Source organism: Phyllobates terribilis, unplaced genomic scaffold (genome assembly GCF_046119375.1).
Source record: "Phyllobates terribilis strain yellow unplaced genomic scaffold, ASM4611937v1 Scaffold_76__1_contigs__length_6945272, whole genome shotgun sequence".
Classification (NCBI taxonomy): domain Eukaryota; kingdom Metazoa; phylum Chordata; class Amphibia; order Anura; family Dendrobatidae; genus Phyllobates; species Phyllobates terribilis.
Window position 1 is genome coordinate 1,722,185 of NW_027362836.1, and position 17,276 is coordinate 1,739,460.

General features: G+C 47.8%; 2 long non-coding RNA genes across 2 annotated transcripts in view; one reads left to right on the top strand and one right to left on the bottom strand.

Annotated features, from left to right (window-relative positions):
- Positions 1-1,126: 1,126 nt before the first annotated feature.
- The window catches only part of LOC141196861 (uncharacterized), an 81,461-nt gene continuing 65,311 nt past the window's right edge, over positions 1,127-17,276 (bottom strand). Inside the window, exons 2-3 of the long non-coding RNA XR_012269252.1 lie at positions 8,399-8,498; positions 1,127-1,259 (exon numbers count right to left, since the gene is read on the bottom strand). This is a non-coding gene — a long non-coding RNA (uncharacterized lncRNA). The remainder of the gene's footprint in view (positions 1,260-8,398; positions 8,499-17,276) is intronic.
- LOC141196860 (uncharacterized) lies at positions 6,476-7,153 on the top strand. The gene is made up of 3 exons (XR_012269251.1): positions 6,476-6,583; positions 6,666-6,913; positions 7,001-7,153. It is a non-coding gene; the product is annotated as an uncharacterized lncRNA (long non-coding RNA).

Consider the following 17,276-nt stretch of genomic DNA (forward strand, 5'->3'; position numbering starts at 1 on the left):
AAGGGAATCTGTCACCAGGTTTATTGCCACCTGATCTGAGAGCAGCACAACGTGGGGACAAAGATCCCCAATTCCAGTGACGTGTTGCTTTCTGGGCTGATTGCTGTAGTTTTGATAAGAGATCCTCCACAAGCAGGAGACTGCCACCAGATGACTAGTAAAGCTTCTGCCATGTAGTCCAACCCTGTCCCCACAATGGATGGATAGTTCTGTACACTGTGCATAGGCAGAAAGCTACCAATCAGTGATGTGGGTGGGGTTATACAGAGCCCAGCATTCAGAGCATTTGTAGATCTGCAACAGACACAGTTACTCTGAACTGCACCAAGTGATCCATCACTGTAATCAGGGTCTCTGCCCCTAAGTCATGCTGCTCTCAGATGGGGCAGCAAAATCCTGGTGACAAATTCACTAACCCCATCCAGATTCAGGTGCAAGTATTAGAATTGATTCTCATGCTCAAAATTAAATGTAAAGGCAAGTGGCTAATGGCAGGCAATAGGTACAGCAAGGTGTGGAAGAGTTACCTGCAGGATTGTAGGGAACAAACTTCTCAATGTCGGGGTACTGCTGCTCGTCTGTCTTATCAGAAGAGCCAGAAACCTAGAGGGGAACAGGAACCAGGTCACAAGCTTCATTTATCCAGTGTTTGCCATTAGGTTCTCCATATATGATCTGAAAAGGAGTCAGCCAAGCCCCTGTGGCATAGCTGTGGCCTGGCCATACACTGTTTGGCTAGCAGCCATCTCTCCCAACATACAGATGAGCTCTCATGTGTTCTGTGGGGAGGAGGGTAATCTGCTGCCTCTAAGCAATTTGTGCCTAGAGAACAAGGAGCGGGTATTTGAACTGAACATTTGTTAGGGCAGCCAGGAGACCCCCATACACATTACACAGCTAGATTAGCCAGATATTAGCCCACTTTAATCCAACAGATAATAATGGGACTTGTAATAGTAGAACATGCCATGTGATCTTCTTGCAGATGTTCCTGTGGCATTTTAGGATTATGTAGATACAAGTCTGTACATCAGTACAGGGCAGAACACAAGAGCGGTGTATGATCAGAGCTGCGGTAATACATTATACCTGTATAACAGCTGGCGCAGGCTTTGGCACTTTCCGGTCTCCTTTCAGAGGCTGCCCGTTCTTCTGGGTCATTACTTGCTTGTTGACATTTCCCAGAGCTTTTCTTGATGTTTTCCCACTTGATGCAGAACTGCGCACTTTGCCCTGGTGGCTTTTGACAAGCGACTTTCCTATAGGGAAAAAGTCAAGTTACTTACCGGTAACAGGATCTTTCGGAGACCATGACAGCACCATGGGGGGGGGGGGGTCAGCCCACCAAGGACAGCAAACCTACAGGCTTAACAAGGGGTGCCACTTCTCGCCTCAGTTTGGATTACAGAGTATTGAGAGGACTGCCAGGATAAACATAGCAAACAATCACAAAATTACTCATACACCACCCATTAAGTGTGAAATTCTAACAAACAGAGTGCTCCCACAAACATGAAGGGAGGAAATATAAGGGTGCTGTCATGGTCTCAGAAAAATCCCGTTACCGGTAAGTAACTTATGACCATCGGTTGACCATGACAGCACCACGAGAGAATTGTAGAGATTAAGAAGTCTTGGGAGGGTCCACAGCTTGGAGCACCCATCTCCCAAAGGTGAGGTCAGATGAAACACCCATATCCAGTCTATAGTGCCTATAGAATGTAGAGGGAGAAGACCAGGTAGCAGCCTTACATATGTCTATCGAGACACCCGTCTTCTCTGCCCAGGAGATAGACAGCCCGGGTGGAGTGAGCGTTCAACCCTTGTGATACTTCTTCGTCACTAAACGCATAAGCTAGAGAAATAGCCTCCCTCATCCATCTAGCTACGGGGACCTTGACTTTAAACCCTTTCCTAACCCCTTGGTAGGATATAAACAATGAGCTCTCTTTCCTAAAGTCTTTGGTAACCGAGAGGTACCTAACCACACAACTCCTTACGTCTAATGTATGCAACTCTGCTTCCTTCTGGTTACTCGGATTAGGACAGAAAGAGGGTAGTACTACTTCCTGAAGTCAGTGGAAATGAGTAGCTACCTTAGGGAGATAGAGTAATTCTTAAACCTGATCCTGCCTATCATCCAGGATTTGAGTAAATGGTAAGGCCGTAGACAGAGCCTGAATGTGACCAATCCTCCTAGCAGAGGTTAAAGCTATTAGTAGTGCTGTTTTAAGGGAGAGGGATTTAAGGGTTGCTAATTCTACCACTGGGCGTGCCACCTGCTGGCCGTAGAGGTTATTGCAGCACTCCCTTTGGAGTCGGCACACATGTGGCCGGAACTTCCTGGTCCGGTCACGTGACCACCGGGGCGCACAGCAGCATCATGCCACGCCTCCGGCTACATAGAGAGACCGGAAGCGTGTGGCCCCGCCGTATCATGCGGCACTGAAGCTGCAACTTCCCACAGGGACACCACTGCCTGGCGCCAGAACGACACTGGGGCGGCCCACCCCAGACAGGGGCGCAGCTCCCCCTTACCATCTGGCACCAGCATGATGTTGGGGCTGCCAACCCCAGACAGGGGCACAGCCCCTGCTGCCATCCAGCGCCCATTTGATGCTGGGGCTGCCAACCCCAGACATAGGCGCCGCTCCACAGCCACTGACGCAGAGCGATGCTGGAGCTGCCGACCCCAGGCTGTGGGCGCTGCTCGACAGCTCGATTCTTCAGAATCCGTACATCTTCAACAGGTAAGCCTGCCACAGGTTCCCTTCATCAAGGATAGGAAACCAAACTGAGGCGAGAGGTGCCGCCCCTTTTAAGCCTGTAGGTTTCTTGTACTTGGTGGGCGGATTCCCTCTCTCGTGGTGCAGTCATGGTCGACCGATAAATAGATACTTTGAGGACTGTTCCCGAGCATCAATGGGCAAGAAACTGAAAGATTGCCAACACCAAAGCAGCAGTGGCAGAGTCTTCCAATACGCAAGGAACAGAATTATGCCCACCTGGATGTCAGGTGTACTAGTAATCCCAGCACCCATGCCCAATCTGAGCACATACTTGAAAATCATTTCTGCACTAAAAGTGAAAGAAAAAAAACCCACTGGAGTGGCACTTTAACCCCTTACCAACATGATTTGCAGTTACATCATATGCCAGCTGTGATATTTAGCCATCATCAACCTCTAATAGCCACATGTAGGGCAGAGCTCCACCTGTTAGAGACGGACAGCGGCATTAACAGCGAACTGAGAAGGGAGTCATGCCATGTGCCCATCTGTGCTCCTGTAACACGATCGTGGGATGCCATCACTGCCAGAAAGGAGTCTGCTGAAAAGACCCATGCCTGTCATGACAGATCTGTGAATGCTGGCTATATACTGCAGTATTGCTGTACGTAACAAGAAATCAGATGATTGCATGTTCAAGTCCCCTAAGGCTATGTGCCCACGATGCAGAAATACTCCGGATTTTTCCTGAGCGTTTCTGCATCTCCCCTGGCAGAAAAAACGCATGTGGATTGTACATGTGGATTGTACATGCGGATTGTACATGCGGATTGTACATGCGGATTGTACATGCATTTTCCTGCCAGGGACATGCGGAAATGAAGAGTTCTTAACATGCATTTCCGCATGCGGGTTGTCAAGCGCTTTCCAAGCGATTTTAGCATCACTTGGAAAGTGCTTGTCAACTTGGTCACACTATATAAATCCATGCAAACGGCATGGATTTATATAGTGTGACCCGAGAGAATGTCAAAAAATAAAAAATAAATCTATACTTACCTTCCGATAGACCCCAGAGTCTTGCTTCACTCGGTGCTGACTGCAGGCAGATCGCGGTACACTGCACTGAAGGACCTGCCGACGTCAGCGTCGCGTGACCCATCACATGACTATGACATCAGCGCAGGTCCTTCAGTCCATCGCGATTTGCCGGCATGAGAGGAGGGGCGCAGCGGGGGCCGCCAGAAGCTAAGTATCATATTTAGTTTTTATTTTATTCTTTTTTTCACAGTTTCTATAGTAACCGGGTCCGGAGGACGGGGTCCTCTCCTCTAGACCTGGGAACCATCCGCACATTGGAACGCGTGGATTGCGCATCTACATATACAGTGATGCGTAATCCATGCGTTCTAATGCAAGTAAGTGGCGGCGAAAAAGCAGCACTTCCGCAAAATAATTGGTAGTGCTGCGTTTTTTTCCGCAATGATAATCCGCAGCAGAAATTTCCGCAGCATGTGCACAGCACATGCGGGTTATCATTGGGGAACATGGCAGGCCTTCTACCATGTGTTTTTTAAGCGTTTCTGCAGCATTTTTGCCGCTGCGGAAATGCTTAAAAAATGCATCGTGGGCACACAGCCTAAGGGGACAAAAAGGAAAAAGTATAATCTGAACCTTCAAATCACCCCTGCCCCTCTATGACCCATTTTAAAATAAAACATATGGGCGTTACTTCTGTAAAAGTCCAATCAAAATATAAAAATAATTTACCTGATCAGTGAACGGCATAAAAACAAAAACCCTCATATGGCTGTATTGACAGAAAGATAAAGTTACTGCTCTTAGAAGAATAAGAAAAATGCAGAGATGGGAAATAACACGGTCAGGAAGGGGTTAAATTCTGCCACTTCTATAGAAAATTGAACCCATTTCGCTGACTGCCTTCAATGGCAGCCAAATAAGGCAGAGGGTTAGAGGAATACTGACCTTATATTGTAGACTTCTAGGATGCTTAAGAAGTGGACATTCCCTTTAAGCTACATTGTGCAGACAAAGCCATGGCAGTGTAGAAGGCCGACAAGATCTCAGTGGAAAGGCTGCAGGTTTGCGTCTGCATTAGGCAAGTTATAGAGGTAGAAGTGTTGGGACCTTGTTGCTGTGCAGGTAGAATCTGGAGCCTCGGCACCGTCCTGCGTAGCCCATACTACAGGGAGGAGCAGCGCCATGTGTAGTAATCTGAGCAGGATAGTCAGTGTTCAGCCAGCACTGATGGAGACTGACACCCCAACTCATTACCCAATACATGACAGTCTTAAAGAGCCTCTCCCATCAGAGCTTATCCTCTTAGTATATTGTAATTATATAGAACTGTGTACTAACAATTGCTCACTTTACCTTTCTACCCAGTAAATTCTTTTCTATGTAGAAACAGGAAGCATCAGGAAGCCTCTTCCCTGCAAAAATCATTCTCCTCTTCACCTCCTGACCCAGCTGCTCCCTCCTCCTCTGCAGGGACTTATGACACATGCAGGAAAAGTTCACCTTGTGGTAACATAGAGATTAGAAGGATTCAGCTAGTCAGTTTTTAATCACATCTCTTTTCCATTAGGTAAATGACAATAAGCTGGGTAGAAAGGCAAAATGAGCAATTGTAAGTACACAGTGCTATATAATATGATGACTGCAATATATAGAGAATAAAAACTGATGGGAGAGATTCTTTAAAGATGGGTGGGCAAAAGTAAAAGCAAAGTTTATTATGAGGTGGACTCCACTTAACACTTCTGGTGAGGCGCACCATAGTGATGGGGTGCACTTAATTTATGGAAAGTTGTGACTCAGGTGGCTTCACCATGCTCCGTCCACTTGGCAGAGCTGGAGTGAAAGTGCTTAAATAAATAAATATATATATATTGAGTGCAAGGGATAATTTTATTTAATCGAACACGATGACAAAATCCCAAACCGACCCAAATTCATCTTCAAAAAGGCACGTAACCTAGGATCAATTATAGCCCCCACAGTAAGGATACACACCAGTTCTCAAAAACCTCAAACCCCATTCCATCAAAAACTAAAAGGCTTCTTTCCATGCAAAAAATGTAAGACATGCAAAACCCTAAACACACCAAAACAACACACTGTCAGCCACCAAAAAGAAATATACCCCATCACAGATTTTATAACATGCAACACCACAGGGGTCATATACGGGCTATATTGCCCATGTGGCAAATTATATATAGGCAGAACAAAAAGACCTATGAACATCAGGATCAACGAACATTTAAGGAACATCAAAAATAAATACATGGGCCACCCTCTCTCAAAACACTTTATAAAAAAACACAATGGGTCAATAAAAGGAATTAAAATAGTAGGTATACAAATCGTCCACAAGAACTGGAGACAAGGAGATTTTATTAAGAGCATGTCCAGGAAAGAAAGTGAGTGGATTTTTAAACTGAACACCTTAAGACCAAGAGGATTGAACAGCGAAATAGAGCTCTTTGCATTTAATGACTAACAAATTGACCTATGACGTCACCAGCCCTGCATATATAAGGACACCATTTGACTGGGTTAAGCCATCCCTGAGGAAGACAGCCGCAGTTGTTGAAACGCGTCGGACTGACCCTTAACACAGCTAAAGAGGCGCCTACAGGCCTCCGTACCTTGTGCACGCTGCACACCACGTGACCCCACGTCACGCTGCCCCCCTCTCGTGCGCTCTCCACATACTCTCTCTCTCCTCCTCCTACCCGGAAGTAGCGAGCACGCGGCAGTCACCGGCCAGGACTCCGCTCTCGCTCCGGACCTCGACCACCCCCAGACGGTGAAGCCCTCTACAGACCGTAAGTAACAACGGGCCCCTGCCCCACCAAGTCCATACTGTACGCAGCTGACCCTCTAACGGTTTTTCCCTGTTCCCCGCAGTACTTGCTATCAACCCCTTCAGTTGGGCTCTGCACCAGCCACCCTCCCTATTGCTGAATCTGGCACCCACTGTTTCCAGCCAGAGCCTCCTGGTGCACCCAACATAGGAAAACATAAGCCTCCTACTGTATCCTATCTCTGGTTACCTCTGACATAACTATAGCCTCCTACTACAGCACCCTGCTGTATCTACATTATGGAGACCTGAACCAGCATCTACTATTGACACCCTAATCCCTACGAAGCAGGTAAATCACGATCTCTGGGTAAAAACTGGAGGCTACAGCCACAATCCAGTGATACCTTAACAGATACACCCCTCCCCCTCCCTACAGATCTCTATACAGCGAACAGAGGCATTACATGCTAGTACAAGCCTCTTGCTGCATCCTACTTCTGACCTCCTCGTGCTACCTCCACTCAACAAGGGACCAGGACTACTACCTCCAGCTCATTCTAAGACGTCCCTGGATGCCCCTTGTACCTACCAACAGGTAACCCAAAACCTCTTGTCTCCAAGGCTTGTACCACAGCTACATCAGTTAATTTATGATCTATCCCTATTCCTTCCCCCTGCAGATCTAACTCAGATCATCAACCCACAGCCGTGTGTGACATATCCTCTACCTCTCTCCAAGAAGGACCAGGACCGATACCTCCTAGTCATCCAAAATAATCAGGACACCCCCCGCTACCCTCTAGAAGGTAACTAATCCAAAACTACCCTCTTTGAACCCCGTACCTTAACCCTTGAGCCCTGCGCCCTATTCTTAATACTTGCCTCCTCTCACTCCCTATAGTACTACTCCGGTGAATCCAGTATTATCTACACAGCCTGCTGACTGTCATACCAGTAGCAGTGCTACTGTGGATCAACAGCTAACTACTACCACAGTCTATTGAGTACCATACCAAGAACAGGTAACTCACGACCCAACTCAGAGTCCAGCAGAGACATCTCTGTCGAGTTCCACCCCCACTTATCCATACATTTTTTTTGTGTACCCCACTCTAGGTACCCCTCGTCCTCCCTCCCAGGCACCAACACGTGCCACCAGTGAACCTCCATACCCCATACGAGGCACCAGTATCAGGTAACCACAGACAAACAGATACCTACCCCTTCCCCCATCGCTCATTAGTATACCATATTTATACATTCCTATTCTATCCCACCAGGTCTACAAGCCTTTGCCTCCTTATACATCTACTGCAACCGAACATCCTCAGACTATGAGGGAAAAAGGCCTATTTTTATCAATCAGTGATTACCTTGTATCAGTGGACACCGATCTATTTATCGATTTTATAACTTTTAATACTTTTAATAACTATTCTTATATCCGACCCAGTGACCTCACTGAGTCTGAATCATTTTAACTAGCTATTTTTAAGCACATGTTCGATTAAATAAAATTATCCCTTGCACTCAAAATCTCTCGTGCCGTCCTTCTGTTCACTACCACTAGCGCAAATTTACTTCTTCTCGGCTATATCAACACTTATTTGGACAACCCTGGTTCCCTGTCCACAAATTTGCTGCCACTAGTAGTGACGAGCCCACAGCGCCTCCTGTACCCATATACTAACCAATTATATATATATATATATTATATAAAAAAATTAACATCTAGTTGCATAAAAGTTTTGACCTGTCAGAGTTCTGCTAGAAATCTATTAAACCCCTTGATGAATTGGGGCCAGATCGGCCGTTACCTTTAGAAACCACTTACCGGCACCTGATAGTTGTGCACGATCTCTGGACAACAGGGCAGCATTAACATCACCGTTCTCCTGGTCAGTGTAGATCACGGTCGCCACTATAGTCAGATTCTGCAGGCAAAATATAAGAATGAGCCACGTTTCATTTTAGAACACACCAACAAGTAGTGTCCTCCTCACCAACCCCTGGACAATCTCCTGACACCACAACTCAGGAATATTAGAGGAGCCCTTCATAATGCTGGTCCTTGTCAGGAGGAGTATAGCGTGAGCTCAGGAGAGGAAGCCATTCCTGGTAAGCAGGTGCCCAGTGTTATAGCGATGATCCTCCTACAGATGCCAGGACCAGAGAATAGAGGACTGTGCCTCCAACCACAGCAACAACCCATTACAGGAACCGGACAGATCCATAGAGCCATGAGCAGCACTGATCAGTAGCCATGTCTACACTGCAGCAATTACCCATTACAGGGACCTGACAGATCCATAGTGCTATGAGCAGCACTGATCAGCAGCCATGTCTACACTGCAGCAATTACCCATTACAGGGACCTGACAGATCCATAGTGCTATGAGCAGCACTGATCAGCCGCCATGTCTACACTGCAGCAATTACCCATTACAGGGTCCTGACAGATCCATAGGGCTATGAGCTGCACTGATCAGGAGCCATGTGTACACTGCAGCAATTGCCCATTACAGGGACCTGACAGATCCATAGTGCTATGAGCAGCACTGATCAGCTGCCATGTCTACACTGCAGCAATTACCCATTACAGGGACCTGACAGATCCATAGTGCTATGAGCTGCACTGATCAGGAGCCATGTGTACACTGCAGCAATTGCCCATTACAGGGACCTGACAGATCCATAGTGCTATGAGCAGCACTGATCAGCAGCCATGTCTACACTGCAGCAATTACCCATTACAGGGACCTGACAGATCCATAGTGTTATGAGCAGCACTGATCAGCAGCCATGTCTACACTGCAGCAATTACCCATTACAGGGTCCTGACAGATCCACAGTGCTATGAGCAGCACTGATCAGCAGCCATGTCTACACTGCAGCAATTAACCATTACAGGGACCTGACAGATCCATAGTGCTATGAGCAGCACTGATCAGCAGCCATGTCTACACTGCAGCAATTACCCATTACAGGGACCTGACAGATCCATAGTGTTATGAGCAGCACTGCTCAGCAGCCATGTCTACACTGCAGCAATTACTCATTACAGGGACCTGACAGATCCATAGTGCTATGAGCAGCACTGATCAGTAGCCATGTCTACACTGCAGCAATTACCCATTACACAGGGTCCTGACAGATCCATTCTGCTATGAGCAGCACCGAGCAGCAGTCATGTCTACACTGCAGCAATTACCCATTACAGGGACCTGACAGATCCATAGTGTTATGAGCAGCACTGATCAGCCGCCATGTCTACACTGCAGCAATTACCCATTACAGGGTCTTGATCGATCCATAGTGCTATGAGCAGCACTGATCAGCAGCCATGTCTACACTGCAGCAATTACCCATTACAGGGTCCTGACAGATTCATAGTGCTATGAGCAGCACTGATCAGCAGCCATGTCTACACTGCAGCAATTACCCATTACAGGGACCTGACAGATCCATAGTGCTATGAGCAGCACTGATCAGCAGCTATGTCTACACTGCAGCAATTACCCATTACAGGGACCTGACAGATCCATAGTGCTATGAGCAGCACTGATCAGTAGCCATGTCTACACTGCAGCAATTACCCATTACAGGGTCCTGACAGATCCATTCTGCTATGAGCAGCACTGAGCAGCAGCCATGTCTACACTGCAGCAATTACCCATTACAGGGACCTGACAGATCCATAGTGTTATGAGCAGCACTGATCAGCCGCCATGTCTACACTGCAGCAATTACCCATTACAGGGTCTTGATCGATCAATAGTGCTATGAGCAGCACTGATCAGCAGCCATGTCTATACTGCAGCAATTACCCATTACAGGGACCTGACAGATCCATAGTGCTATGAGCAGCACTGATCAGCAGCCATGTCTACACTGCAGCAATTACCCATTACAGGGTCCTGACAGATCCATATTGCTATGAGCAGCACTGATCAGCAGCCATGTCTACACTGCAGCAATTACGCATTACAGGGTCCTGACAGATCCATAGTGCTATGAGCAGCACTGATCAGCAGCCATGTCTACACTGCAGCAATTACCCATTACAGGGTCCTGACCGATCCATAGTGCTATGAGCAGCACTGATCAACAGCCATGTCTACACTGCAGCAATTACCCATTACAGGGTCCTGACCGATCCATAGTGCTATGAGCAGCACTGATCAGCAGCCATTACTACACTGCAGCAATTACCCATTACAGGGACCTGACAGATCCATAGTGCTATGAGCAGCACTGATCAGCAGCCATGTCTACACTGCAGCAATTACCAATTACAGGGTCCTGACAGATCCATAGTGCTATGAGCAGCACTGATCAGCAGCCATGTCTACACTGCAGCAATTACCCATTACAGGGTCATGACAGATCCATAGTGCTATGGGCAGCACTGATCAGCAGCCATGTCTACACTGCAGCAATTAACCATTACAGGGACCTGACAGATCCATAGTGCTATGAGCAGCACTGATCAGCAGCCATGTCTACACTGCAGCAATTACCCATTACAGGGTCCTGACAGATCCATAGTGATATGAGCAGCACTGATCAGCAGCCATGTCTACACTGCAGCAATTACCCATTACAGGGTCCTGACAGATCCATAGTGCTATGAGCAGCACTGATCAGCAGCCATGTCTACACTGCAGCAATTACGCATTACAGGGTCCTGACAGATCCATACTGCTATGAGCAGCACTGATCAGCAGCCATGTTTACACTGCAGCAATTACCCATTACAGGGACCTGACAGATCCATAGTGCTATGAGCAGCACTGATCAGCAGCCATGTCTACACTGCAGCAATTACCCATTACAGGGTCCTGACAGATCCATATTGCTATGAGCAGCACTGATCAGCAGCCATGTCTACACTGCAGCAATTACGCATTACAGGGTCCTGACAGATCCATAGTGCTATGAGCAGCACTGATCAGCAGCCATGTCTACACTGCAGCAATTACCCATTACAGGGTCCTGACAGATCCATAGTGCTATGAGCAGCACTGATCAGCAGCCATGTCTACACTGAAGCAATTACCCATTACAGGGACCTGACAGATCCATAGTGCTATGAGCAGCACTGATCAGTAGCCATGTCTACACTGCAGCAATTACCCATTACAGGGTCCTGACAGATCCATTCTGCTATGAGCAGCACTGAGCAGCAGCCATGTCTACACTGCAGCAATTACCCATTACAGGGACCTGACAGATCCATAGTGTTATGAGCAGCACTGATCAGCCGCCATGTCTACACTGCAGCAATTACCCATTACAGGGTCTTGATCGATCAATAGTGCTATGAGCAGCACTGATCAGCAGCCATGTCTATACTGCAGCAATTACCCATTACAGGGACCTGACAGATCCATAGTGCTATGAGCAGCACTGATCAGCAGCCATGTCTACACTGCAGCAATTACCCATTACAGGGTCCTGACCGATCCATAGTGCTATGAGCAGCACTGATCAGCAGCCATGTCTACACTGCAGCAATTACCCATTACAGGGTCCTCACAGATCCATAGTGCTATGAGCAGCACTGATCAGCAGCCATGTCTACACTGCAGCAATTACCCATTACAGGGTCCTGACAGATCCATAGTGATATGAGCAGCACTGATCAGCAGCCATGTCTACACTGCAGCAATTACCCATTACAGGGTCCTGACAGATCCATAGTGCTATGAGCAGCACTGATCAGCAGCCATGTCTACACTGCAGCAATTACGCATTACAGGGTCCTGACAGATCCATACTGCTATGAGCAGCACTGATCAGCAGCCATGTTTACACTGCAGCAATTACCCATTACAGGGACCTGACAGATCCATAGTGTTATGAGCAGCACTGATCAGCAGCCATGTCTACACTGCAGCAATTACCCATTACAGGGACCTGACAGATCCATAGTGCTATGAGCAGCACTGATCAGTAGCCATGTCTACACTGCAGCAATTACCCATTACAGGGTCCTTACAGATCCATTCTGCTATGAGCAGCACTGAGCAGCAGCCATGTCTACACTGCAGCAATTACCCATTACAGGGACCTGACAGATCCATAGTGTTATGAGCAGCACTGATCAGCCGCCATGTCTACACTGCAGCAATTACCCATTACAGGGTCTTGATCGATCAATAGTGCTATGAGCAGCACTGATCAGCAGCCATGTCTATACTGCAGCAATTACCCATTACAGGGTCCTGACAGATCCATAGGGCTATGAGCTGCACTGATCAGGAGCCATGTGTACACTGCAGCAATTGCCCATTACAGGGACCTGACAGATCCATAGTGCTATGAGCAGCACTGATCAGCTGCCATGTCTACACTGCAGCAATTACCCATTACAGGGACCTGACAGATCCATAGTGCTATGAGCTGCACTGATCAGGAGCCATGTGTACACTGCAGCAATTGCCCATTACAGGGACCTGACAGATCCATAGTGCTATGAGCAGCACTGATCAGCAGCCATGTCTACACTGCAGCAATTACCCATTACAGGGACCTGACAGATCCATAGTGTTATGAGCAGCACTGATCAGCAGCCATGTCTACACTGCAGCAATTACCCATTACAGTGTCCTGACAGATCCACAGTGCTATGAGCAGCACTGATCAGCAGCCATGTCTACACTGCAGCAATTAACCATTACAGGGACCTGACAGATCCATAGTGCTATGAGCAGCACTGATCAGCAGCCATGTCTACACTGCAGCAATTACCCATTACAGGGACCTGACAGATCCATAGTGTTATGAGCAGCACTGCTCAGCAGCCATGTCTACACTGCAGCAATTACTCATTACAGGGACCTGACAGATCCATAGTGCTATGAGCAGCACTGATCAGTAGCCATGTCTACACTGCAGCAATTACCCATTACACAGGGTCCTGACAGATCCATTCTGCTATGAGCAGCACTGAGCAGCAGTCATGTCTACACTGCAGCAATTACCCATTACAGGGACCTGACAGATCCATAGTGTTATGAGCAGCACTGATCAGCCGCCATGTCTACACTGCAGCAATTACCCATTACAGGGTCTTGATCGATCCATAGTGCTATGAGCAGCACTGATCAGCAGCCATGTCTACACTGCAGCAATTACCCATTACAGGGTCCTGACAGATTCATAGTGCTATGAGCAGCACTGATCAGCAGCCATGTCTACACTGCAGCAATTACCCATTACAGGGACCTGACAGATCCATAGTGCTATGAGCAGCACTGATCAGCAGCTATGTCTACACTGCAGCAATTACCCATTACAGGGACCTGACAGATCCATAGTGCTATGAGCAGCACTGATCAGTAGCCATGTCTACACTGCAGCAATTACCCATTACAGGGTCCTGACAGATCCATTCTGCTATGAGCAGCACTGAGCAGCAGCCATGTCTACACTGCAGCAATTACCCATTACAGGGACCTGACAGATCCATAGTGTTATGAGCAGCACTGATCAGCCGCCATGTCTACACTGCAGCAATTACCCATTACAGGGTCTTGATCGATCAATAGTGCTATGAGCAGCACTGATCAGCAGCCATGTCTATACTGCAGCAATTACCCATTACAGGGACCTGACAGATCCATAGTGCTATGAGCAGCACTGATCAGCAGCCATGTCTACACTGCAGCAATTACCCATTACAGGGTCCTGACAGATCCATATTGCTATGAGCAGCACTGATCAGCAGCCATGTCTACACTGCAGCAATTACGCATTACAGGGTCCTGACAGATCCATAGTGCTATGAGCAGCACTGATCAGCAGCCATGTCTACACTGCAGCAATTACCCATTACAGGGTCCTGACCGATCCATAGTGCTATGAGCAGCACTGATCAACAGCCATGTCTACACTGCAGCAATTACCCATTACAGGGTCCTGACCGATCCATAGTGCTATGAGCAGCACTGATCAGCAGCCATTACTACACTGCAGCAATTACCCATTACAGGGACCTGACAGATCCATAGTGCTATGAGCAGCACTGATCAGCAGCCATGTCTACACTGCAGCAATTACCCATTACAGGGTCATGACAGATCCATAGTGCTATGGGCAGCACTGATCAGCAGCCATGTCTACACTGCAGCAATTAACCATTACAGGGACCTGACAGATCCATAGTGTTATGAGCAGCACTGATCAGCCGCCATGTCTGCACTGCAGCAATTACCCATTACAGGGTCCTGACCGATCCATAGTGCTATGAGCAGCACTGATCAGCAGCCATGTCTACACTGCAGCAATTACCCATTACAGGGTCCTCACAGATCCATAGTGCTATGAGCAGCACTGATCAGCAGCCATGTCTACACTGCAGCAATTACCCATTACAGGGTCCTGACAGATCCATAGTGATATGAGCAGCACTGATCAGCAGCCATGTCTACACTGCAGCAATTACCCATTACAGGGTCCTGACAGATCCATAGTGCTATGAGCAGCACTGATCAGCAGCCATGTCTACACTGCAGCAATTACGCATTACAGGGTCCTGACAGATCCATACTGCTATGAGCAGCACTGATCAGCAGCCATGTTTACACTGCAGCAATTACCCATTACAGGGACCTGACAGATCCATAGTGCTATGAGCAGCACTGATCAGCAGCCATGTCTACACTGCAGCAATTACCCATTACAGGGTCCTGACAGATCCATATTGCTATGAGCAGCACTGATCAGCAGCCATGTCTACACTGCAGCAATTACGCATTACAGGGTCCTGACAGATCCATAGTGCTATGAGCAGCACTGATCAGCAGCCATGTCTACACTGCAGCAATTACCCATTACAGGGTCCTGACAGATCCATAGTGCTATGAGCAGCACTGATCAGCAGCCATGTCTACACTGAAGCAATTACCCATTACAGGGACCTGACAGATCCATAGTGCTATGAGCAGCACTGATCAGTAGCCATGTCTACACTGCAGCAATTACCCATTACAGGGTCCTGACAGATCCATTCTGCTATGAGCAGCACTGAGCAGCAGCCATGTCTACACTGCAGCAATTACCCATTACAGGGACCTGACAGATCCATAGTGTTATGAGCAGCACTGATCAGCCGCCATGTCTACACTGCAGCAATTACCCATTACAGGGTCTTGATCGATCAATAGTGCTATGAGCAGCACTGATCAGCAGCCATGTCTATACTGCAGCAATTACCCATTACAGGGTCCTGACAGATCCATAGGGCTATGAGCTGCACTGATCAGGAGCCATGTGTACACTGCAGCAATTGCCCATTACAGGGACCTGACAGATCCATAGTGCTATGAGCAGCACTGATCAGCTGCCATGTCTACACTGCAGCAATTACCCATTACAGGGACCTGACAGATCCATAGTGCTATGAGCTGCACTGATCAGGAGCCATGTGTACACTGCAGCAATTGCCCATTACAGGGACCTGACAGATCCATAGTGCTATGAGCAGCACTGATCAGCAGCCATGTCTACACTGCAGCAATTACCCATTACAGGGACCTGACAGATCCATAGTGTTATGAGCAGCACTGATCAGCAGCCATGTCTACACTGCAGCAATTACCCATTACAGGGTCCTGACAGATCCACAGTGCTATGAGCAGCACTGATCAGCAGCCATGTCTACACTGCAGCAATTAACCATTACAGGGACCTGACAGATCCATAGTGCTATGAGCAGCACTGATCAGCAGCCATGTCTACACTGCAGCAATTACCCATTACAGGGACCTGACAGATCCATAGTGTTATGAGCAGCACTGCTCAGCAGCCATGTCTACACTGCAGCAATTACTCATTACAGGGACCTGACAGATCCATAGTGCTATGAGCAGCACTGATCAGTAGCCATGTCTACACTGCAGCAATTACCCATTACACAGGGTCCTGACAGATCCATTCTGCTATGAGCAGCACTGAGCAGCAGTCATGTCTACACTGCAGCAATTACCCATTACAGGGACCTGACAGATCCATAGTGTTATGAGCAGCACTGATCAGCCGCCATGTCTACACTGCAGCAATTACCCATTACAGGGTCTTGATCGATCCATAGTGCTATGAGCAGCACTGATCAGCAGCCATGTCTACACTGCAGCAATTACCCATTACAGGGTCCTGACAGATTCATAGTGCTATGAGCAGCACTGATCAGCAGCCATGTCTACATTGCAGCAATTACCCATTACAGGGACCTGACAGATCCATAGTGCTATGAGCAGCACTGATCAGCAGCTATGTCTACACTGCAGCAATTACCCATTACAGGGACCTGACAGATCCATAGTGCTATGAGCAGCACTGATCAGTAGCCATGTCTACACTGCAGCAATTACCCATTACAGGGTCCTGACAGATCCATTCTGCTATGAGCAGCACTGAGCAGCAGCCATGTCTACACTGCAGCAATTACCCATTACAGGGACCTGACAGATCCATAGTGTTATGAGCAGCACTGATCAGCCGCCATGTCTACACTGCAGCAATTACCCATTACAGGATCTTGATCGATCAATAGTGCTATGAGCAGCACTGATCAGCAGCCATGTCTATACTGCAGCAATTACCCATTACAGGGACCTGACAGATCCATAGTGCTATGAGCAGCACTGATCAGCAGCCATGTCTACACTGCAGCAATTACCCATTACAGGGTCCTGACAGATCCATAT